Source organism: Ambystoma mexicanum, chromosome 6p (genome assembly GCF_040938575.1).
Source record: "Ambystoma mexicanum isolate Mex_15411 chromosome 6p, UKY_AmexF1_1, whole genome shotgun sequence".
Lineage (NCBI taxonomy): Eukaryota > Metazoa > Chordata > Amphibia > Caudata > Ambystomatidae > Ambystoma > Ambystoma mexicanum.
The window spans coordinates 813,086,855-813,110,685 of record NC_090935.1 but is presented as its reverse complement, the minus strand read 5'-3'; the positions used below and the strand labels follow the sequence as shown (position 1 = coordinate 813,110,685).

The 23,831-nt window shown below is 43.6% G+C and overlaps 1 protein-coding gene across 3 annotated transcripts in view; it reads left to right on the top strand.

Annotated features, from left to right (window-relative positions):
- ST8SIA4 (ST8 alpha-N-acetyl-neuraminide alpha-2,8-sialyltransferase 4) overlaps positions 1-23,831 on the top strand; it is a 715,738-nt gene that overhangs the window by 55,351 nt on the left and 636,556 nt on the right. The window contains exon 1 of one of the 3 annotated variants that reach the window (XM_069625457.1): positions 16,591-16,672. The exons of the other annotated variants lie outside the window; for them this stretch is intronic. The gene's annotated coding sequence lies outside the window, so the exon portion shown is untranslated. Of the gene's footprint in view, positions 1-16,590; positions 16,673-23,831 lie in introns of those variants that run through there. 3 annotated transcript variants of the gene reach the window in all.

Below are 23,831 nucleotides of genomic sequence, written 5' to 3'. Positions count from 1 at the left end.
CGGAGTTTTAAACACAGGCCCAAAATGCTTTTATATGGGCTGGCAATGAAGTGAAAAATATGCTAAAATGCTTTTAATTCCCTCTAGGAGGTTCAGGGTGAGTGGTATCTAGTTAATATTAGTCCAGGCTCACCCTAGCAATGATTTAGGAATGATTGGCAGGTTAAACAAATTTTTTCTTTAACGGAAGGCAAGCCGCAGCAGATTTTTACACGTGGAGAAATTTGCAAATCGCGGCAAAATGTCAAATCGCGGCAGATTTTTCTGAGTGCGCCGGGCGCGATTACAGAGGAACTACAAGGACAATCAAAATGGACAGCCTAGGGTCTCAGCTTCCAGATGAAAGTTACTGCAAGTCTCTAGGACAAACGGTCACGGAGATATGAGCGATTAAATAAAGGTCGTTTTTCAGATTTGAAATTTTAAAGTTCAAAAAGACAAGTGCAGCTTGCAACTAGAAAATGACAGGTGACAGTTAGGAGGCAGTTCTACTTAGATTAAAATAGATTGAATTATATTATTTTAACTAAGAGATTGGTTCTGCACAGTTCTACTAGGTACTCACACTATATTCTTGAATTAGAATGGGCCTCACCACGGATCTGGTCAGGTTTTAGACTGGACTCTGGTCTCTGCACTTCACAGTGATCTGGGTCAGCTCTCTCTGGTTCTGCTAACAGCGGTCTGGTCTGGGTCTGCTCTCTCTCTGGATTCTGGAGATTGATGGATTTGAAGTCTGGATCTTTCTGCACAGCTTTCTCTGAAGGTTGAGGGAGGTAAGGTATGGATTTTCCCGGCAGAGCTTCCAGCTGCAAATGGATTTGAAGGCCCCTATCTGTCCTGTCTGTCTGCTTTTATCTGTTTTTAAAATGGGTGTATGTGCAGCATCACTAAGCTCTACCCCTCTCCACTTGTCATTGGCCACTTCATCCGCTTCCACTTGATTGGGGGAATGAAATGAAGTGTCATCATGATGAGGTCTGTTTATGATACAGAGAACCCACCCCTGTCAACTTTACACACAATCTATATTTGCTCAAAAAACATATTTGCACAGGTACACATTCGTTTAAAATTACACGCACCCCTCACATATCACAGGAGGTATACCCTTGTCCAAATCTGCTCTTCCTGGGAGCTTGCATTCAGAAATGGCAATATTTGCACTTTTTAACTGATTTTGTAATTTCGGACATTAACCCAAATTTACACACATGTGCGCAAGGAGTATGGACATTAGTTGATGAAGTGTCAGATTTTTCACATGCACACATTTTGAGTAATATCCTCTTTTCCGCTAAAACCCCCCTGAACATACCACCGGTGCCTAACACGTCTTAAAATGTGGGCAGAAAAATCACAAGAATTATGGTATCTTTTAAATAATTTTCACAAGTCCGCTCTATGAATGATCCATCTTTTTAGAGTTAGGTTCTGGCCCCAAAGGGGTGTGGTTCCCCCCAGCACAAGGTTGAATTTCTGTTTTTTCCAGTTCTGCCAAGCCAGCTTGCTCTCAGAGGCAGTGCTCCTCCCCTGTCCTTCCAGGAGGAAGCTCCATTTACGACTCCCGCCAATAAAACATTTGCCTGAGTCAGGACAGGGCTTTGTTCAGAGCTCCTGTATTCTGTGGGGGCTCCCCTTAATTCAATTATCAGAGAGATGGCATATCCTTAGTGTGGCCAGCAAAAGGCAGATAGGCCTGGGAACACAGCTGTGACTCAAGTTTCACTCCTGATGGGGGGTAGTTGCCAGGCAAAATTGGAATCTCTTTAAGCCAGTTTTTAGCTACATGTCATTTCTGTTCCCCAGTTTTCTGCATTCAAATAAAACTAAACATTTTTACATATGCAGCTAGAATGCTGATTCTAAGTTTAAAACTATGACATTTAAACAATTGAAACCTATGTGACACTCAAAAGTAGGTCACTCAGTCAATTTAAACATTTAGATTTTTAGTGTCTTTCAGTCCAAATTTACTTAAACTGCTGAAATCCACAGCTCAGCCAGTCTTGTTATAAACCTTCAAGTCACTTCAGAATATAACTTTACATTGGATCCACCTCTCAGTAAGTCTTTCTTTGGCCTGCTTTGGGTTCATTTATTCAGTTTTACACAAAAAAGTAAAATCTGGTGTCGTTTTAAAACGCCGGCTTTCTGATAGTGGTGAGGACTGGTACTGCACCCCTTTTTGGGATTTAAGAAAATTAATTCCCAACAGTTATGGGTTTGCTTTTGACAATCGGCATTGCCATTCCCAATGGTTTCAGACTACTGTGTGGGTAGTCCAATGGTGGTTTTAGGCAGTGTCCTTCTGTGCCCATAACATCGGCAAAAATGAGTGGCAGCCTATTCTTCATGCATTTCCCTGTGCATTTTCTGGGAAGCTCTGGCCATCATGATGTTTTCCATGTCAGTACTGCACAGTTTTTGAGGTAGGGCTTGGATGCATGGATAAAAACATCCCACAAGCCCCCCTCTTGCGATGGCCATTCTATTTCACTAATGGGACTCGCAAGACCTGGGATGTTTCCTCATCTTCTTCCTATAGATGGCACAGTTCAGCATCTTTTTCTCCATCCGGTCGGATCGATCGGTTCTCCTCGCCGGTCCTGATGGGAATATTGGGCGGTACTCTGGGCCCGTTGCGTCTCTGCTCCCGGTCTCCGGATCGTCCTCCTTGTCCCGTCTCCAGGTTTTCTTTCTCCTAGGACGACAAAGGAAGAGCGGCAATACCTATTCATGGACATTTCTTCCCCACCATTGATATAGTGGGGTGGCATATAAATTTCATCATAACGAAACATTACATTCTTATTTTGAAAAAAAAACAGTATAACTAAGAGACAGTTTCATGCAAATCACAATATTTTAGAGACTAGATGTGGTATGTTTTATGGTTGGAACTGAATTAGTCTGAGACAGTACCCGCTAGGATTCCAGAGGATTCCTCCAGTTGTTGCAGAGTGTGCCTGGGATGGCAACATTTCAACTGGTTTATGTGGACCCACTTGTCTTCCCCCTCTGCCGAACCGCCTTTGGGGATGCGGATCTTGTAGGCCACAGGGGAGATCTTGTCGATGATCTCAAAGGGTCCCTTCCATGTAGGCAAAAATTTCCGCTGTTTTGCTTGGTTTCTTTGGAAGTTGTATAGATAGACCCGGTCCCCCACCTGATATTCCTTCCTGGAAGTCTTCAGGTCATAGTGGGTCTTCATGCTATCAGCCGATCTTTCTAGATTCCGCTGAGCATAAGCAAAAGCATGTTGAAGGTGTTTCCTTAAATTCTCCACATACTCATGAGTTGTGGAGGCATTTATCAGTGTCTGCTCTTGGGTCCTGTAGAGCAAATGCTGAGGAAGCACCATCTTGCGCCCAGTCATCAACTCAAATGGTGACATTTTGGTTGCAGATGAAGGGGTAGATCTGATGGCCATTAGGACCAGAGGTAATCGGATATCCCAACTTGGCCCGGAATCTGCCACAAACTTTTTTAAGATGCTCACAATGGTTCGGTTATATCTCTCTACTGCCCCAGAAGAAGCTGGCCTGTAAGCAATATGCAACTTCCTTTTGACCCCCAGTATCTCCCACATCTTTGTCATTACTTCACTGGTGAAGTGGCTACCTCTGTCTGACTCAATCCTTTGAGGTAGACCAAATCGGGAAAAGATGTGGTTAATCATCAGGGCAGCTGCAGTTTCTGCCTTGCAATTTGGGGCTGGGAGACATTCCACCCACTTGGTAAACAAGCATGTCACAGTCAACATGTACTTATTCCCCCTAGCAGAGCGAATCACGGGGCCTACAAAGTCGATTTGTAAATCTGACCATGGCAGTGTCATCCCCCTCTTTTGGAGAGGCGCACGGTGCGTGAGGGTTGATGGCTGAAATTGTGCACACACAAGACACCCCTTCAAGTATTGGTCGAGGTCCTGCCCCATGTGTGGCCAGTATGCAACCTCTCTTAAGATTTCCAATGTTGTGTGAAACCCCCTATGACCGGCGGTGGCCGCATCATGGGCGTGACTTAACATCAGGCTTCGGAATGAGGTAGGAACCACCCACTGATCGTGGCCAGCTTTGGATTTCCTTACCAGCAAACCGTCTTGGATCCGGAACATTTTTGGACATTTCATCAACACTCTTAGGTCCTCTTTCCCAATATAATCGGTATCCGTCAGGGGAAAGTTCTCAGGGTCCTCAAGGTGCTGGTAAAATTTACCAATTATTGGATCCCCCTTCTGAGCGGTAATCAAATCAGCATCAGGGGTCTCCTTGCTCCATTGTGCAATTGAGAGCTCATTGTGAGCATTTGTCTGGGACCTAGTCATAGCAGTGACCTGGATTTCCCCCAACAGGGACTCAATCTCAATTAGATCCCCTTGGATGGCCCCAGTTTTGGCCAGCTGATCAGCTAAGTCATTTCCAGTTTTGTCTGGTCCCTCTACTTTGGAATGACCCTTGATCTTCTTCCAATAGATGGTCATCTCATTCGAGGTGACCAGATCATCAATGTTTTGGATCAACTTCCCATGTTTCAAGGGTTTGTTGTTAGCACATAACATGCCTCTGGTTTTCCAATTAACCAGGTGCTCCACGAACCCGTTCCGTACATAATCCGAATCTGTCATTATGACCAGTTTGTGGAGTTGATGCGGCACAGCAGTGAGGATGGCCTGATGCACAGCCATCAATTCTGCCACCTGACTACTTCCGGGACCAATTTTGTATCCAGCGGAGGGTTCTGGGGACTCATTCACCCATGCATTCCCTACGCCGGCCACCAGTTCTTTCTCCCCGTCGTTGTCAACATGGTAAGAGCATCCATCCACATAGACAGTGGGCATTCCCTCACACTTGTCCTCTTCAAAGACTTTGTGTGGGGAATTAAGGTATGCCTCCGTGTTGTCCTTTATTTTTAGACTTTCGTCCTCGAGACAGTTTTCTCTGGCACAATCATGCAAGTCAGCCAGACCTTGCGCGAGGGGACTCTTCTTGTTTTGGCCATATCTGACCTCCACAGGAAAGCCTTGCATTGACAGAATCCAGGAAGTAATTCTGGAATTACTCACATTTCCGGCCCGGATTCTATCACTTTGGAGATATTGCAGAGGCTGGTGTGGAGTCTCCACTATGATGTGTTCCCCCTGGATAAACGGGCGGTAATTCTTCAATGCCCACACCGTTGCCAGGAGTGCCTTCTCACAATCGCTGAATTTTTCCTCCACAGAGGATAAAGTTTTGCTCGCATAGGAGATTACTTTATTGACCTTGTCATGCTTTTGGTATAATACGGCCGTCAAAAACGTATTAGAGAACCCTGTCTCCAGGAAGAACTCCTTGTTTCTGACAGGGTAAGCTAGGCAAGGCGCTTGTGAGAGGCTTCTTTTGAGTTGTTTTACTGCCTCGGCTTGTTCTGGACCCCATTCCCACTTGACCGCCCCTTCAGGAGATGAATCAGGGGTCTGGTGATCTCTGCGTAGCCCTCAATGAACTTTCTGCTGTAATTAGTCAGTCCAAGGAGGCTCCTTAGTTCCCGCAGAGTTGTGGGGTCTTTCAGCTTCTGAAGTGCTTCCACTTTCTTTTCCTGGGGACAGAGACCCTGAGGAGTAATCTCATGCCCCAAGAAATTAACACGGGTTCTACACCACTGTGCTTTCTGAAAGGAAAGTTTTGCTCCGGCGGCCCTCAACTGTGTCAGAACATAACGGATCTCCGCTATGTGTTCCTCCACAGAGGAACTTTTGATGAGGACATCATCTACATAAGCCAGGTTACCCCTCGCACCCAGGTCGGGCATGGCCTTATGTAGGAAAATGTTGAACTCATTACCGGAGTTAAGGTATCCGAAGGGAGTCCGGGTCCATGTATACTGCTGGCCCCCAAAGGTAAAAGCCAGCTTGTATTGGTCCTCCCTACTGACAGGCACAGTCCAGTATCCATTGGTCAGGTCTATTGCAGTGAATACCTGTGACCCCTGGATCTGGGCCAGCCCTTGGTCAATGTAGGGCAGAGGCCATCGGGAAGTATGGACCCGTTTGTTGAGCTCCCTAAGGTCAGCGCAGAGTCTGCACTGGCCGTTTGGCTTTAATATTCCCAGCTCCGGATTATTGAAGGTGCTGTGTACTGGACAGATTATTTCCCGGGACTCAAGGTTCTTAATTATTTCAGTAAGGGACTCCATGGATGCGAGAGGCAAACGATATTGCTTCACAAACACTGGAGTCATGCCAGGGTCCGTGGGGATTGTTGTTGTGTGGATGTTAGTGCGACCACAGTCATATGAGTCTACCGCAAAGAGATCTTGGAAATCCAAGAAAACTTGTTTCAACTTTTGCTTCTGTTCCAGAGTCACACAGGCATCAGCTAGGGTGACTCTCTCTTCCACCATCTGCCTGAAGCCTGTAAAGACTTCTGGTTTGGCTATTTCAGTGGCCTCCTCCAGCTGGGTGGAGAAGTCCCTGGTCAGAGTGCTGATTTGGACTGGAGGCTTCAGGTGGGAAAGGCAGCCCTCATGGACCTGGAAAATCACCTCATCCCTCCTGAAGTCACAAGTCACATCTTCCTTACCATAAGGGCAAGAAGTGTACACCAGGAAGTTCCCCCCATGCCGGGTAAAAATCCTGTCTGGTGTTGTATTGTCATCACTGTCACTGTCAACGCAGTCCTTGGGGATTGGCCCTAACAGTTAATTACCTAAATCTATGGAAAAATGTCGGTCATCAACCGCCATTCCAATAATGGTGCCTGCGGCTAGAGTAATACTCTTCAAGTCGCTGTTATCCACCTCTATTGGAATGGTGTCTGAATGATCCATCTTTTTAGAGTTAGGTTCTGCCCCCAAAGGGGTGTGGTTTCCCCCCAGCACAAGGTTGAATTTCTGGTTTTTCCAGTTCTGCCAAGCCAGCTTGCTCTCACAGGCAGTGCTCCTCCCCTGTCCTTCCAGGAGGAAGCTCCATTTACGACTCCCGCCAATAAAACATTTGCCTGAGTCAGGACAGGGCTTTGTTCAGAGCTCCTGTATTCTGTGGGGGCTCCCTTTAATTCAATTATCAGAGAGATGGCATATCCTTAGTGTGGCCAGCAAAAGGCAGATAGGACTGGGAACACAGCAGTGACTCAAGTTTCACTCCTGATGGGGGGTAGTTGCCAGGCAAAATTGGAATCTCTTTAAGCCAGTTTTTAGCTACATGTCATTTCTGTTCCCCAGTTTTCTGCATTCAAATAAAACTAAACATTTTTACATATGCAGCTAGAATGCTGATTCTAAGTTTAAAACTATGACATTTAAACAATTGAAACCTATGTGACACTCAAAAGTAGGTCACTCAGTCAATTTAAACATTTAGATTTTTAGTGTCTTTCAGTCCAAATTTACTTAAACTGCTGAAATCCACAGCTCAGCCAGTCTTGTTATAAACCTTCAAGTCACTTCAGAATATAACTTTACATTGGATCCACCTCTCAGTAAGTCTTTCTTTGGCCTGCTTTGGGTTCATTTATTCAGTTTTACACAAAAAAGTAAAATCTGGTGTCGTTTTAAAACGCCGCCTTTCTGATAGTGGTGAGTACTGGTACTGCACCCCTTTTTGGGATTTAAGAAAATTAATTCCCAACAGTTATGGGTTTGCTTTTGACAATCAGCATTGCCATTCCCAATGGTTTCAGACTACTGTGTGGGTAGTCCAATGGTGGTTTTAGGCAGTGTCCTTCTGTGCCCATAACATCGGCAAAAATGAGTGGCAGCCTATTCTTCATGCATTTCCCTGTGCATTTTCTGGGAAGCTCTGGCCATCATGATGTTTTCCATGTCAGTACTGCATAGTTTTTGAGGTAGGGCTTGGATGCGTGGATAAAAACATCCCACAAAGGAATCGGGCTGTTGAGCGTGCTATCCTTTTAACTTCTGAAAGTTTGACAAACTGAATATTGACAAACTGAATGCTGTTGTCACGTAGGTATGTCTGTAAGCCAACAACTGTACCAAGTGCACCATTAACTAAACCTTGTTCGACGTCAAGGTTACGCTTCAGCATTACTTTATAGTTTAAACAGAATGTTAACATTTTCTCCAAACCAGCTGTGTTAGAGATAGTGTTCTCTAAGGTAAGTAGTCGTGCTGTGGCTTGTTGGCACATAGGTACTGTCATACCATGCACTTTGTCTATGGAGTCAATTTGCACAAGTGGTTGCATTTCTTTTTTCAACATTGTTTAATTGAATTGTGCACAGCTTGCTAGGGTTCGCGTTAATGATATACAGTTTACATTGTTGTGTGCTAATTGTTCTATGACATCAGTTGGGCATGTGTTATGCCTGTATAGCTCATGGATACATCTGCTATTTAAGATAGAGTGTGCTTCCTTAGAAAGCACACCAATGTAAATGCTTTTTCAAAATGTTGGCAAAGGTGAGGTCTGCAGACTGACGCATGTTTCCAGTCAGTTCTCTCTATTGAAAATGTTGCCAACGATTTACATTTTCTATGCTGCCAAGTGTGTTACAGCACAGTTTGTGTCCTAAGGTTTTAAATATAGGTTCAACTTTTACTGGTGTTAATTGAAGAAGATCTCTGAAAACAATAATGTGTTTTCCTCCAAAGAGTTCTTCGTAGTCTGTTTTAAGGACCTCTTGTAGTCTGAGTTGAATTAAAGTCAACATTTGGTTGGAGACCATGCTCACCTCATCCATTAGGAGCATTTCCATTTGTTTCAAAACTCTGCTGAAAGTTTGTTGTAGTCTAATTTGTTTTGGTGCTCTACTGGGAGGAGTAGCGATTAGTGTAAAGTAATACCACCTATGTTGCAGACAGCTAAACCTGTGGGGGCAGTTACAACAGCTGAAAGCTTGTTGTTTGTCAATTGTTGGAGGAACTTGCTGATAATTCTTATCAAGATTGTTTTGATTGAACCAGCAGAGTAGAGGTTTATAGTTTTGACAGGTTCAAGTTTTAGTTCCGTGCTGCACACCATGTTCAATTTATTTACTTCTAGGAAAATGCTACGCTGCTCATAGTTCAGTTGTGATTTCAGTAGAGCAACGTTTTCTTCAGATTGCTTATACTGACACATGGGGCCTCATTACAACCTTGGTGCTAAGTGCACCAACTTTACCACCATGGTGTAAACTCCGTTTACACCATGGTGGATGGCGGATTTACCGCCCCATTCCAAGGTGAGTGGGGCGGTAAATCCCCATTTCCCATTTTCCCTTCCCCATTCCCATTTTTGCCCCATAGGGCATAATGGGAGTGGGGAAGGCGCTAATTACGCCGCCGTAAATTACGGCGGCGTAATTAGCACCATGGCAGGTTAGCGCCATGAATTCTAACGCCTGCTAAAAGCAGGCGTTAAAATCAGAATCAGGCGTTAAGGGTTAACAGTGGCGTTAACCCTTAACGCCTGAGTTGTAATGAGGCCCATGGTGTTTTCTACTTCAGTTATGGCTAATTCTTCCTCATTTGCTATGAGTGGCTGTCCAAGTGGTTCTTGGCTTTCTGTAAGAGAAGGTTGACTGCTCTGAGGAGTGTCTACATTTAGTTGTGCTCGAAGTTTTTCTCCTTGTTGGCATTCATTGACCAACATGTTTTTGTACTGTGTAAAATTTGTATCTGTTATAGTGCTTTCAGTTGCAGTGAAAGCATCTTCATAGGAGATATAGTTGTCCAATAAATCTTCTTCTTTTCTCCATGGTTTAAAAAGTTGCAGTAGGGACATGAAGTACAGTTCTCTATGTTGAGGAGTTTTTAACGATAGCTTCATATGATTAATCAGGTTGCGTTTGGTAAGTTTAACCAGGCTGCGTTTAACCAGGCTTCCCTCACAACTTTTGACTATGTATTTATCTTTTTTCTCATCTGGTTTAATATAATTTTTGTATGAGAAGATTTGGGCTATGTGGTATAGGCACATGGTTTCAAAAGCAGTAGTCCTGTTGGGGTAGTATGTGTAAGTTATTTTTCAAAATGTCCTGGCTGTTGGGACCATTTTTGGCTATTGTTTCTATGTCTTGGTACGATTTGAGAACTCTTTTTTCTGGATGCAGAAGGACCAAGGTTTAGCCAACCTATGTTTTTCAGATTTGCTATACAAGGCGGTGCCGGTTAAACGGTCTGTGGCTTTGTAGCAGCCACATTCTCTATGGGAGAGCATTTTTATGCCAAAGCTGTACAATTTTTGTGACAGTGTTTTGTCGGAGGATATGTCATCCCAGAGGTCTTTCAGCTCTGTTTTCTCTGCTTTGGCTAAGTAGGCTGTGATATAACATGCATCTGTAGTGGAATTGTCTGCAATGTACTGTACATCTATGTTTGCATTCCAGGGGAGAGCAATGATTGCATTTTAATCATTGATGTACTTTGATGCTTCGGTTCTTTTTTATGTAGTATGTGTTGTTAGGTAATTTGCCTTCCACACTGTGTCTAACAGAAGACATGAAGTTGTTTACTTGTCTTTCCGAAAAGTATTTGCCTTTCTTTTTATATTTGCGCCAACAATAATTGCCACACTTGTGTTTTTGAAACTGCAAAATTTTTGCGTGTAGGTCACTATGTGTACTTTCTGAAGGGATTTTGCAAGTGACATATTTATGAATGAACTGCAAAACAGTGTTATCACTGTTCTGACCAAATTTAGGAGCATCTTTAATCCACAAAAGCATGTGGATGTGTGGTGCTCCTCTGCCTTGATATTCTTTTCTCCAAAAGAAGTATTCCACTTCTCTGATGGGAGAAATTGTTTTATTACAAATGAAGTGCAGCATGGCAATAAGCGATGATGGAAGTACCTTGACACATTTACAGGGTCAAGAGAGCAGAGTTCTCCTTGTGTTTTTATGTCTATCCCTGATTTGTTTTCATTTGTGATGCGTAGGAAATAGTGCAAGTCTTCCCATGCATACTCTGCACAACTTAAAGTGACAAACCATGTGGGTGGCCCAAGGTTTCCTAGCATACAGCGTAGGTCTCCGTGACGTCAGAACCAATATTCGTTTGCACCACGCATGTTTGCCAAAAGATTTGTAATACTTGACTGTAAAACTTCATCTTTCTCTTGCACCTTTTGAAGTAGCTCTGTAGCAGACATGTTTAGAAAGTTGGAACCTGTTTTCAATGTGTGTGCAACTCCATAACTTAGAGTTGCTAGTTTGCTTTCAAAGAGTAGGTGGAATATGTTTTCCACATTTTGTCTGAATCTGGGGTCTTCAGAATACATTTGTAAAGATCGGTATTCTGATGCTGTTATTTGTGTGCATCTTTCATCAGATCTTCCACCTTTTCCAGTAGGAAACAGTAGAGGAAAGGCACGTGCGTCTACACTTTTTTCCCATATGCTGATTGGAGAGCCTTTGGCTTGGCACATTTGATATGTTTCTAGTGTATCGTCTATGGTGTCTTTGGAGTGTAGTGGGTGAATTGTATACTGCTCTACAATATTGCAGGCTGTAGTAGGATCTAGAAGTTGAAATTGTCCAGATGATGAGGAATCCTGAATTATTTTGGTGGTTTCTCTCAGATTTTCTTCAATGTTTATTTCTCTGTAGTATTCATTGTTGCCTTTAAGATATTGCAGGGCTTCTCTAACTTTGTTTAAGTCTACTAGTTGCTGCCAAATAGTTTTGTTTTTTTGTAGGTACACCATTCACTCGGATAATCAAAGATTGATCTATTGGCCTTTGCACTCCTAGATTGTCTACCATTTCTTTGAGATCTAACGACAAATAAACTACTTTGCCACGAATGCCTTTCAGTAATTCAGAGGGAGGGTTTCACTGTTTTCGGTTGAAGGTGTATTATCGCTTGAAATGGGTGCACTGTTTGGATTATAATGGTCTCATGCAAGTTAAGTTGTTCGAGTGGATTTGCCAGTGGGAATATTTCCAAGTTATTAGTGATAGCCTGTGAAGGCATTTGGTTATTGTCAAGTTTTGCAGTGCAGTATATATTGAGGGGTTAGTAATTTCGTATTTGTTTTCTTCTATAACATAGAGAGCTAATTAGAACCACTGGGATTGCTCATTGTCTTCTATTTTGTATGTTATATCCATAGTTTTGGTGATCTTTGTATAAAAAGTTCTGCGGCAACACACACATACTTGATTTGGTAATTCAGCAGATGTGCTTTTACACTTTGCTATTTCTTTTATGTACGTGTGTAATAGAAGGTTGACATCTGCAAGGTTATCGATACTCTTTTCTAAAGTTACTGCATCTTGTAAGTGCTCTTCCGTTCCAAAATATTTCTTTTGGATGTGATCTATTTCTTTGAGCATTTCTTTGGCTGTACCATGTAGGAGAATCTGATTTAAATGCTCCAGTACTAAAGCAGGACTTTTTGCATAGTATAGTCTCTGAACGAGATTTGGTACTGTAAAATGGTGTGTTGATGTGGTGGAAGGTGCTTTTGCAAGCAGTTCCAGAAATGCAGGCTAATGAATGTCCTTGTAGTCCTGTGTAATTGCTCACTGCAAAGGAGTCCATAGTTTGTAATATTTTAATTTTTAATTTGTCTTTGGCTTTCACTTACTGATTGAGGAACTGCTGCAATGGGTTTGAAAGATTGTTTGTAAACGTTACACATTGATGTGCACTGCCATTTGTACACAAGACATATTGGTTCGGTGGAATGGAGAGTTGATTCTAGGTTTGTTGGGGATATTCTTGCAAGCAACGTTTCTTCTTCCATAATGGTATTGTCTACCTTTATTTTTTATATGTACTGTTAAAAAATTCTCTTCAAGCCACTCCAGGGTGCTTACCATTTCTGTGTAAAAAAAAAAAAAAGAGAAATAATTTTTCAGTATTGCACACTGAACAAACTGCGCAGTTATAGGAAACAATGTAGTGCACTTACCAGTTTGTAGTTTAGTTGTGCTGTCAGTATTTTGTCCTTGTGCTGCCAGTTGATTTTTAGTTTCTGTGTAAAGCATCACTGAGATAATACTGCTGGAAGCACAGTTTATTTTTGTTATTGGTGCATTGCATTATGTTGCATACCCTATGCAAATGCACTGTTGCTTTCTTAAATATAGAGTTTGTACACCTTCATTTGTCTTTGTAATTTACTTATGTGCTGCTCTTTCAACACGTTGAGTGTCTTTGTTACCCGCTACAATGTTAGAGAACCTCTGAGCTTTTGGGCAGTGTGGATGCTACCCTAGGCCCGTGGGCAGTTGCACAATCCTCAAACCCCGAGGTTATCAGCATGGGGGCAGGCAGTTCAGTATGTTGTATGGTACATCTATGCAAACTAAGGGTATCCTGGTAAAAACCTATGAAATTCAGTAAAAGAAACTTTGTCAAAGGGACGTTATGGTTAAGTTCCGCTACTAAAAACCTATGAAATTCAGTGAAAAAATGTTGTTAAAGGGACATTATGGTTAAGTTACGCTACTAAAAACCTAACAAGTTCAGTGCAAAAACTTTTTAAAGGGACATTATAGTTACTGTGCTATAATAACAACCTATCCATATAAAGGTTATTGCAAGTAAACCCGAAACCCCCCAGAAATTTGCTAGTTATGGTAAGATAAGCAACCATAACTTGCACCATCACCATACACTGCTAAGACTAACACCAATGACATGAAAGATGACATCCCAAATGTCATTGATGATATCACTGATGACATCACATGTCTGGCTCCCTCTTTTTTCCTTTACTGACATATCTACGACATGTGGCTTTCTTCAGTAACAGTCAGGAACTAAAAATTCAAAAGGTACTATATTTGTAGACTTACTCTTCAAATATGTTCTCACAGTAATTTCCTTAGGGTCCAGTCACATCATATGATACATATACAGAGGGGTAGAAGCAAGTTCAAGAAGTTCAAGAAAGTTCCACAAAAGTCTCAAGATTACCTTTCACGGGTTCAATGCAATACAGCTCCACACAAAACATGGGGTTCCCTTCCCTAAGTTCCAAGCAACACTGTTCAAAAGAAAAGGGTCTTGAGGCTTTGTTCTCAAGACAACATTTGCAATTATCCAAGTCTCAGGGTTCCCTTCCCCAAGACTTTTACGTAGCCGCTTGTACTTGATTCAGTCTTTTCAAAAGTTCAACACAACTCTAGGTCAACCTGACCCTCCTTCTGGATTGCATTACCAGTTCTTTTACAGTGCTTCTCCTTGGCTTGTTTCACAATGTCTTTGGTTTTCACAACTCAGGGTTCACTGGTCTAGGCGCAGTTATCAGACCACACGGTTCACACATCACAGGCTCTTCAGCCCATACTGGTTATTCTCTACTTGCCCCTGTGTACAGAGTCACATTCCTATTTATCGGCCTCTTGGCTTTAAGTGCAGTTTTACACTCTTCTGGCTTCTCCTAATTAGCCTCTTGGCTTTGCCATAACGTGTCAAACACATCCTGGCAGACTTTGGCCTTGCCCCACTGCATCCATTCATAAGGTTCACATTGTGGTGGTCTTATTCATGTAACACCTTTCTCTGGCACTCTTTCACACTTGCGCTCTTTTCCGTATGTTGCTTTCTCATGGGCACTTTCCCTTTGGCCGCCATCTGCTATTTGCTTTGCCCATAACGTTTTATTCAATTCATGATTTAATATGCTCCATTTCATGTTTTCAATCAATGCAGTGTTCCATATGCATAATTTGGCTTTGTTTTGAGTTTTCATTCAGTTCGGTATTCAATATGTATAATTTGGCTTGGTTTCAAGTTTTCATTCAGTCTGGTTTTTCATTACTTATGCGCCGTCCGCTAGGAGCGCCCTGGATTTGAGTGGCTTTCCCTGCCACTCACAGGTCCTCAGCTTTCCTCTACAGAGGCTCCTGCTGCTTCCTTTCTGCTTCTCAGTTCACCGGGCCAGCCTCTATGAGCCCGGCTCGCACACCGGATGCTGTCTTGCACACTCCAGCAACTCCGCTGCCTCTGCACGGACGTGGACGGTGTCCCCTCTTCTTCCCTGCTCGCAGCTCCAGCTGCTCGCTCTCCAATATAGAGGCTCCCACACCTGCGCTCCACAGGTCCTCTGGGATGTCGGCCGGTTTTCCTGGCTCGGTCTCAGGTCCCACCACGGATGCCTCCTCATGAAAAGGGTCACCTGCTGGTCTCTCCCACAAAGGCCTCCCTGTTGCTCTATCTGCTGACTCTCCCTTTATAGCCCTGCAACCACCTGACAGGTTGCAGGTGTGGATTCTCAATTGGGCCTGTCTCACTATAATTAAAGGGACATGCCTGATCCTCACAGTACTCTGCAGGCATCTTCCTCGTCCCAGTACTCGAGTGGTGAAAGGAGTAACTAGTGTTCATTACTCCTAATCACCTCTTCCTCCTCTCAGTACTAGAGTGGTGAAATAAGTTACTAGTGTTCACCACTCCTAGTTGCTTCTTCCTCATCCAAGTATTGTCATAGGAAAATTGTGTGACAAGGAGGGCATATCTTTTACAATAGCCCACAGAGGCCGGGGAAGGGTTAGGTTGTTTTTCAATAGGGAAAGGGGGATACCATGTCTCTTCCTTGACCCTTCTCTTCTTCCCCCTCTTTCGGTGCTTCTAGAGTGGTTGTATCTCTGGATACTTTCCTGGTTAGTGGGGTACGGATAGCAATAGCCCATAACTTCTCTATGATAGAGGGTTATTCGGGAAAGGGAAATGTGGAATAACTGTGTCTCGCCTGAGGGCATCTCATTCCCAATCCCCAAGGACCCTCCACCCAGGTGATCCTCCTTCGCTTCTCCACCCCCAGGGTCAGGATCCAAAAGCAATGTCCTTTTCTTGGCCACCTGAGAAGAGTACCGAAGGGGAGCGGATGTGAGGACGCCCTTAGGTTTCTCACAATGTATACTTACAAATAGTCACATTCAAGTAAAGTCACCCCCATCCCGTTGATTTAGAAACAGCACTTGAAAATGTTTCTGCACTTGGCATGTGCACTGTTGGTGACATATTTGAGAAAATATGCAGTATTCACATTGTATATGAAATGAGTGCATTCTTGAGGAGTGGACAGAGGAGATTATCCATATTTCTGAATGTTTAGCATTCCTACTAAATGGTTTGAAATTGCTGGGAGCCAGGAGCTCATTTTCTCCTGCTTCTAGCATAGGAGAGCCTGGTTAGCTTGAGACCAACAACCACCAGAACCTACTTTCCTACTTTTGATTGCTCATCAGGCCAACTGGTGCCTTACAAACATGCATATGTGACATTAAACTTTGAGCATTTGAGAATGCTAATATAGAGGAATTAGGACACATCTAAGAAACATTTAAACACAATGGATCACATGATGGGCAAATAGTTAACATAACATCTCCAGGTAGATCATGGTTCCCCTGTTGTAGTTCCTACCTACAGGGTGATGCCTGACCCCCGGAAGCTCATCGAATCTCACATTCGAACCATGCAGTATGTTATCCAGCTCTGTCTTTTGTATGTAATGGCTCAGTAAATAGCTCTGGACTATAATTAAAAATGCAGTAACATGTATAAATTTAGTTTGTCTGGAAAGGAATTTAGTTGACTTTTAAGTATAAATCTTTATTTTTATTTTTCAAATACTTTTTTACTTTTCTTTTTTTGCAATGTCTTCAGCGAACAAATCTTTTTTTTTTAAGATTGGAGCTTCTTCTGAAGATGGGTCACTTTAGGCGTTGGGAGAATTTGGGTATCCGGTGCCTGGCGGACGAGCCTGGAGGACGTGGTACAGGTGAATGTTTTTCTTCCCTTTCAGTTGCTGCTGGAGAGGTTTTCCCTTGGCGGTAGCAAACACTTTAGATACATACAGTTGCCTTGTGTGGTGAGAGCTCACGTTGCGGTCTTGAGCGAAATACCACAGTGCTCTCCATTGGAGGAAAATATACTCCATGGGTGAATCGAGACAAAGGTCACGTCCACACTGTAGCAAGTGATATCTGCATACAGGGCTCAGGACCTATCCCGTCTCAAGAATAGGTTGAAGAGGGATGTGGGGTCTCTGGAGGCCGAGGAATTGGTGGACGCGTTGATGTTCCCCCAGGAAATTGGTATGTCAGCCAGGCTCCGCCTTATCCAGTGGATTTTGCATCAGGTCGGGAGGGCTGATAACGATTGTTATCTATGGTGTGGGATGCCGGGATGTACTTTCTATCATACCCTTTGGTACTGCTCTCAGGCACAACTGTTCTGGTGGAAATGTATAGGCAACTTGACAAAGTTACTGAAGATGAGGGGTTCCTCAAATACGGTAAGCCATTTCTGGCAGTCGCCCTGGGACTAATAAAGAAAGTTATCGCTTCAATATAGGGTTCTCCAAGAAAGTTCATAGATGCTTCGATAGGAGGGCAAAATGGACATATGTATGCCCCTGGAAAGACGTGTGTACAATGCAAGGGGGTGCTCTGCCAAGTTCCTGAAGGTGTGAGGTAAATGGGAGGAGCAGGTGGGGGTTAGAGGGCAGCTATGTGAATGACAAACGAGCTGAAGATGCGGTGTGCAACGGTGTCGCCGGGCTTATGTGAAAGCCCATTATTGTGATTTTTTGTGTTGCTATGGCAAGCAATGTGGGTTATGTTTATGGTGTTCTTTTCATGTTCTGTTTGGAGGAAAACAATACAGATGGTCGCATTAATAAAAAAAGATTGGAGACTCTTAGAATCCTTTTCACAAAACTGTGCCATAATACCACCTCTCAATACACTCGTCTAACTATTGGTGTCCCACAAAGCCCTGTCTTGGATCCTCTCCTCTCCTCTTTACACTCTACACCTCAGCTCTTGGGGATCTAATCTCCTCTTTGGGTTCTCGTACTAAATCTTTGCGGACTACACCCAAATATTCTTCTCTTTTCCTCAACTCTCCTCTGATCTCTATCAAAATTTCAAACTGTCTCTGCCATTAAATATTGGATGGAACAGAGGTGCTCTTCTTCTCTGCCAAATACTCTCATCTCTTCGCCTGCCTAGCCACTCTCCCCTACTCTTCTTCAGCTATAAACCTTGCCTTCATCTATGAAACCATCCCTACTTTCATCTCCAAATCTGCAACAGTAGCTTACCTCCACCTCCTAAATGTTAGAAAAATCAGGCACCTCCTTCCCTTCAACATCAGCAAGCATCATTTAACCACTCTTGTCTTCACTTAACTGGACTACTGTGCCAGCATCCTCTTTGGTCTCCCTAACTATGCATTCTGTCTTCTTGACAAGATCATTAACTTCGCTACTAGGACTCTCTTTGAACTCCCTCACTTCACACCTACTTTCTTGTACCGTCACCAGGCTGGATAACTGATGATGCAGAACAGGGCCAGGTTTAATTTCATCTGATGGTTCATCTCTATGCACGGTAAGACACCACTGTATATATCCTCCTCTATCCAACTCTACAAGCCTTCTCGTAATCTCTGCTCTGCCTCCTCAACAGAGAGCTAAGTAGAGAGCAGGAGGTTGTTTGCTTTCCTCAGCTGGATCCCTCCTATGGAACAGCCTCCCCCTCACTCTGCATCTTGAGCAGGACCTTCTTAAGTTCTTAAAGCACCTCAAGACCTCCTCCCTCTTCCTCCTCTCCTTCTTTTGGCCTGTGGGCACTTTAAAACAGAAGTTATTTGCTGTATAAGCATCTAGCAATCAAACAATAAACTGAACTAAACTAACGTAAACTTCTCGACTACACTTGTGTTACCTCACCCTCCCTCTGCTTCCTCTTGCTTACGTTCTTTCTCTCTTCCTGCTCTACTTGCATGGAATTCTCTTCTCCGGACATCCATGAAACAGTCCACATTGATTGTTCAGAACCAAACTAAAGGTCTTGACTCAGAGTTACCCTCATAACCTACCTCTCATCTGCCTCCTAGCTACCATTTTTCCCTCGCCTCTAGCCTGCCTCTTTTGCTCACTTTCTCTACTTCCAATCTAGCACTTTATCCATCATGGTCACATCCCTAACACAGCTGGCCGTACTGCCTCCCTGCACTTAAATATTCCTAATGTTGGTTTTCCTTAATCTATGTATGTTCACCCATGTATTGTCCCAGGTAACCGTTCCATTTACTCCCGTCCTTAACCTGGTCAGAATGTCAGTTGAACTCACCCCATTGTAAGACGCTGACTGCTTCCTGTCAATTCTGATTTCTTATCCATAGTATGTTCTTTTGTGATCAAATGAGCATTGTTCCTCCCTGTACATGAATAAATAAATATAATTTGCTATGATGGTGACCACTTGTATCCGCTTATGAACTAGAGGAGAAGAGTAGCAGCTGGCAACAACTTGCCAAAAATCATAATGGTGAGTCAGGGATTAAAATAACAGGAACTATGAGGCTCCTGTTTGTTGTACCTTAGAAGACCTTCACTAACACCCTCTACTTGAATGGATTTCAGAAAATTATATACCCTCCTTGTATTGCCTGAAGATCATATGTGCATAAATCCACATAAATATGGGTGCACCAGTTACACCACGGCTCCAATTGACCTATATGCTTCTTTGCCCATGAGTTTAGTCTCAATATTGCATATTATTATGTGGCGTTATGTACCCATTCCAAGGGCAACACCAGGGGGTAACAGTCTGTGGCCCCAGTTAACAGCCCAAGCGAAGCGAGGGTCATTGATGTGGGCCCAGGACCGTTACCCCACTGTGTTGCCTGTGGAACGGTTATATAATGCCATTAGCCCCCCGGATTACCAAAGCAACAACCCGGGGTGCTAAAAAAAGGATTTTCCTTCCTACAACAGGATGCCACGCGAGTCCAGCTGTAGGAAGGAAAATCCTTTACCATCATGGCAGCTATGGAAAGGGAAGGCGGGGCTCCATACGGAGCACTCTTCCGTTTCCACGGCGGCCGAGCTGAGAGGAAGATGTGGCTGTGGCGGTGCCGTAGCCGAAATGAGGTAAGTGGGGCAGGGGTGCAGTGGGTTAATAAAGAAAAAAAAGGGGGGATGGAGGGTGGGGGGAAGATGGTGACAGGGAGAGTCGGCCGTCAGGCGGCTTGGAACGCGGGCTTGTACTATTTATTGAGCACGGACCTAGCTCTGAGAAGCAACAGAGCCCTTTACAGAGGTATACAACAATACAGATACACAATAGAGCGCTTTACTGAGGTATACAACAGGACAGATGCATAACTGAGTGCTTTCAGAGGTAACAACAGAACAGATATGCAGCAGGGGGCAGGATACGGGGGGGAACAGAGGAGGGGCACAGCTGTAGAGGGTTGCAGGGTGGAGGAGAGCGGACAGCGTCTAGCGAGTCAGGTTGCGCAGGGCGACGTGATGGCTTAGGTGTTGAGGAGGAGGAGAGACTTGAAGAGGTGCGTCTTGAGTTCTTCTCTGAATTGTAGGAGTGTGGGGGCAAGTCTCATGCTCACAGGGAGGAGGTTCCATAGTCTTAGGGCGTAGGCAGAGAAGGCTTGTTTTATGGTCCTTTACTTTTTGTAGCAGCGAATTTCAAGTCAGCACGTGCCCTGGCTTCTGGTGGTGCGCTGTCCGCTGGAATAGTTCAGTTACTACGTGAGGTAGCTGGGTGAATTGAGGGCGGCTGCCTTATACTTGACACAGCAAGACTTGAAGGTGATTTGTGTGTGCAGTGGGTATCAGTGAAGGTTGATGAGGTCCGGGTTGATGTGATTGTATCTCTGTAGACCCTTAATGAGTCATGCATCTGCATGCAGGTCACTTCTCGGGCACAAGGCAGAACGACAGAAGGTCTTTCGAGAAGGGCATTGCCCCATCCAGGTGAGATAGGACCAGTGCTTGAACGGTGTATCTAAAGCTGTGCAGAGGGAGGGATATTTTTGGCATGTATGATGTAGAGATATAGGTTAATAAGAAACTGTCATCCAGCAGGCATCTTTCTTTGGAATCGGAAGTCTTTTGCCCGTTTACATATTTGTTAATTTTCCCGCCATTAAGACATTTCTCACTGTGATTTCTTTTTAACTATGCATTGCTATGCTATATAATTAACACGCCATCTTGTGTGAGTTCAAATTACTTTATTATTTTGTACTTTTTCTTTAAAAAACGTGAAAAAAAGGAAGATTGTTAAATGTTACACATTTCTACAATCTAGAAGGGAAACCTTCTCTCACATGAAAAATTATGGATTTGATTTGGCAGCCCAAGAAATTGCCTACTTGAAACAATCCTCCTAAATGCTTTGGCACATGATCTGAAGATGCGTATGCCCCTTCTGCTGTTGTCAGCCGGCAAACCTTCACATGTGCTAAAATCATCCACTAGAGGCGAATGTCGCAAAAACATGTTTGCTTGCAATCCTGAAAGGTTAAGGTCAGAAGATTGTACTTCTGAAATATCGACCATTGTTTCTGACAGTCATGGTGGCCTTTGCCAAACATGTACGAATTGCTCACAAAATTGTCTGTCTCCGAACTTGACCACATGAGACATCCACAAGGCTATTTTGAAGTTTTAAATTAGAAACAGAATCGGTGGTGATCTAAAGTTAATGGTTCTAACAAGTCCATGGACTCCAGGCCATGATTACTCTAGGCCCTATGTCCATCCAAAAGGTAAAAAAGGAAATTTTGAAAAAAAGATCTTTGAACTTGGAACCTCCAAAGGACAGCATCTTCCCCTCCTATTCACATATTTTCTAAGGACTCTTTTTATCAATCTTGCCAATATAAACAACCAATATGAAGGAACGAAATGTGGCATACCTCGTTAATGGATCATTGCAGAACTTCTACTAGCTATTTGGGCAGGACGTTTATGAAACACTTTACAAACAAAGGCAGTACTACGGAGAGGCAGTTGAGAAATCTATTGGTTTTATACATGCAATAAAAATCAGTTGGATGGCATCGTGTAATAAGTGAAAGATGCTGGCTCGTTCACAGATATTGCATATAAAACTACTGATATATCCAAAGCCTTTGTGTAAGGTATAGGGAAATAAATTTAGTGCTTGTGGAAGACTTTCAAGTTTGTGACTGATACACCAGAAAAAGGAATAGCCAATAGTATATTTACTGAGCTTAAATGCCCAGACCTTGATCTGAATAATTGATTGGGCATGGATATAACAGATCCATATAACAGGACAATTAGTGAAATGAGACACCACTATCTAGCGACCAAAACTATCCATTGAGCAGCTCAATGCCTGAACTTGACTATTAGAAAAGAGAGTAAGTGTGCAGCAATGCAAACAGCAATGCAAACTGCTTGTTGACTATCCGCCAAATAACCAACTTTGTAAATGATTATGTTTATTTTTAACATGTATAAAGCACATCATAACCCTGGGGTATCAAGGCGCTGTGACTTAAGAATGCGGTTACGGTACAGTTACATTAAGTGCCATTAGTTACAATATGTACAGAAGATTGGTGGATAAGTATAAGGTGCCAGCTGCATGTTACATGATGGCAGCTGCATACAATTGCATAGTCAAAATCAGTAGGCAAATACATGGTGCCAGCCACATGTTGCATGGCGGCAGCTACACACAGATGCGAGGACAGAATCAATAGGCAAGTACATGGTGCCAGCCACATGTTGAATGGTGGAAGCTACACACAGGTGCGAGGACAGAATCAATAGGCAAGTACATGGTGCCAGCCACATGTTGCATGGCGGCAGCTACACAGAGATTCAAGGTCAGAATCAATGGGTAAGTGCATGGTGCCAGCCACAAAATACAGGGAGGCGAGCTACACATTAATGCAGGGTTAATATTTGCATGGAATAGCATGGTGCCAACCCCATGTAACAAGGTGGCAGGTACATACTAATACAATAGTTCTGATCAATGGTAGTAAAGTGGTGCCAGTCTCTAGTTAAGGGCAGCAGCTACACACAGTTATGAGGGCAAAACGATGGGGGGGGGGCACCATGCCACACAGGCGACCAACAGGGTGTGGAAGGATCAAACATGCACATAGGTGACCAATGGGGGGATGTGGGGATCAAACATGCACACAGATGACCAGCGGGGGCTTGGGGGGATCAAACATGCACAAAGGGGACCAACGGGGGGATGTGGGGATCCAACATGTACACAGGCGACTAGCGGGGGTTTGGGGGATCAAACATGCACACAGGTGACCAACGGGGGGGGGCACTCGCCTCACGATACGGGCAACGAACAGGGAAAAAACCTTGGGCCTTTGAAGGCAGGCCTTGGGGAGGAGGGCCGGCGTCCACCTGCCGGTGTCAGGATTGGTCCTTAAGTGTATCTCAGAGACCAATCACACTCAGCAGGCGCTGTGGCAAGTAGGGACAAATGGGATAGTAGAATCGAGCCACCATCTTGGAAGGTGGCTTCTAGCACATGGCCCAAGTAAAGCTGAGCATTGCAAACAACACAAACACTGAAGATCCATTGCGCACACTCACCAGACTAGATGTAACAAGTCAAAATAACGCTGAGTGCGCACACTGAGATTTATGGATTTCCAGAGTATCGTATGCATCAAGCTTCAAGTGGAGCATGCCAGGATCCATTTAGGCAGCAGCATTCCCAAAGTCAAATGCAGCCTCGTGATGAATGTAAAGTCCCAGAGAGAGAGGGAGAAGCAGGTCCGTAAATGGTAGAGAGTGGAATGGAAGCACAGGGAAACAAACAGGGGCCTATAATAAGGTGTTCACAAGACCATCCAAAAATTGTTTTCTTCTAAAGGTCCAAGAAATAAACCAAGCAGAATACAAGAATTGACAATGTGTGACAAGATGGGTCGAGTGTTATGAGGCTTTCTTAATTGTCAAGGAATTCCTTTCCTTTGTAGATATTTATTTATAACATTTATGTAACACCCAGTGCCAAGGGTATCACAGCGTTTGTACAGAAGAACCATATTTACATTAAGTAATAACAATGTAGTCTCAAGCAGTGCATTTGTACAGAGGAAGTAAAGATACA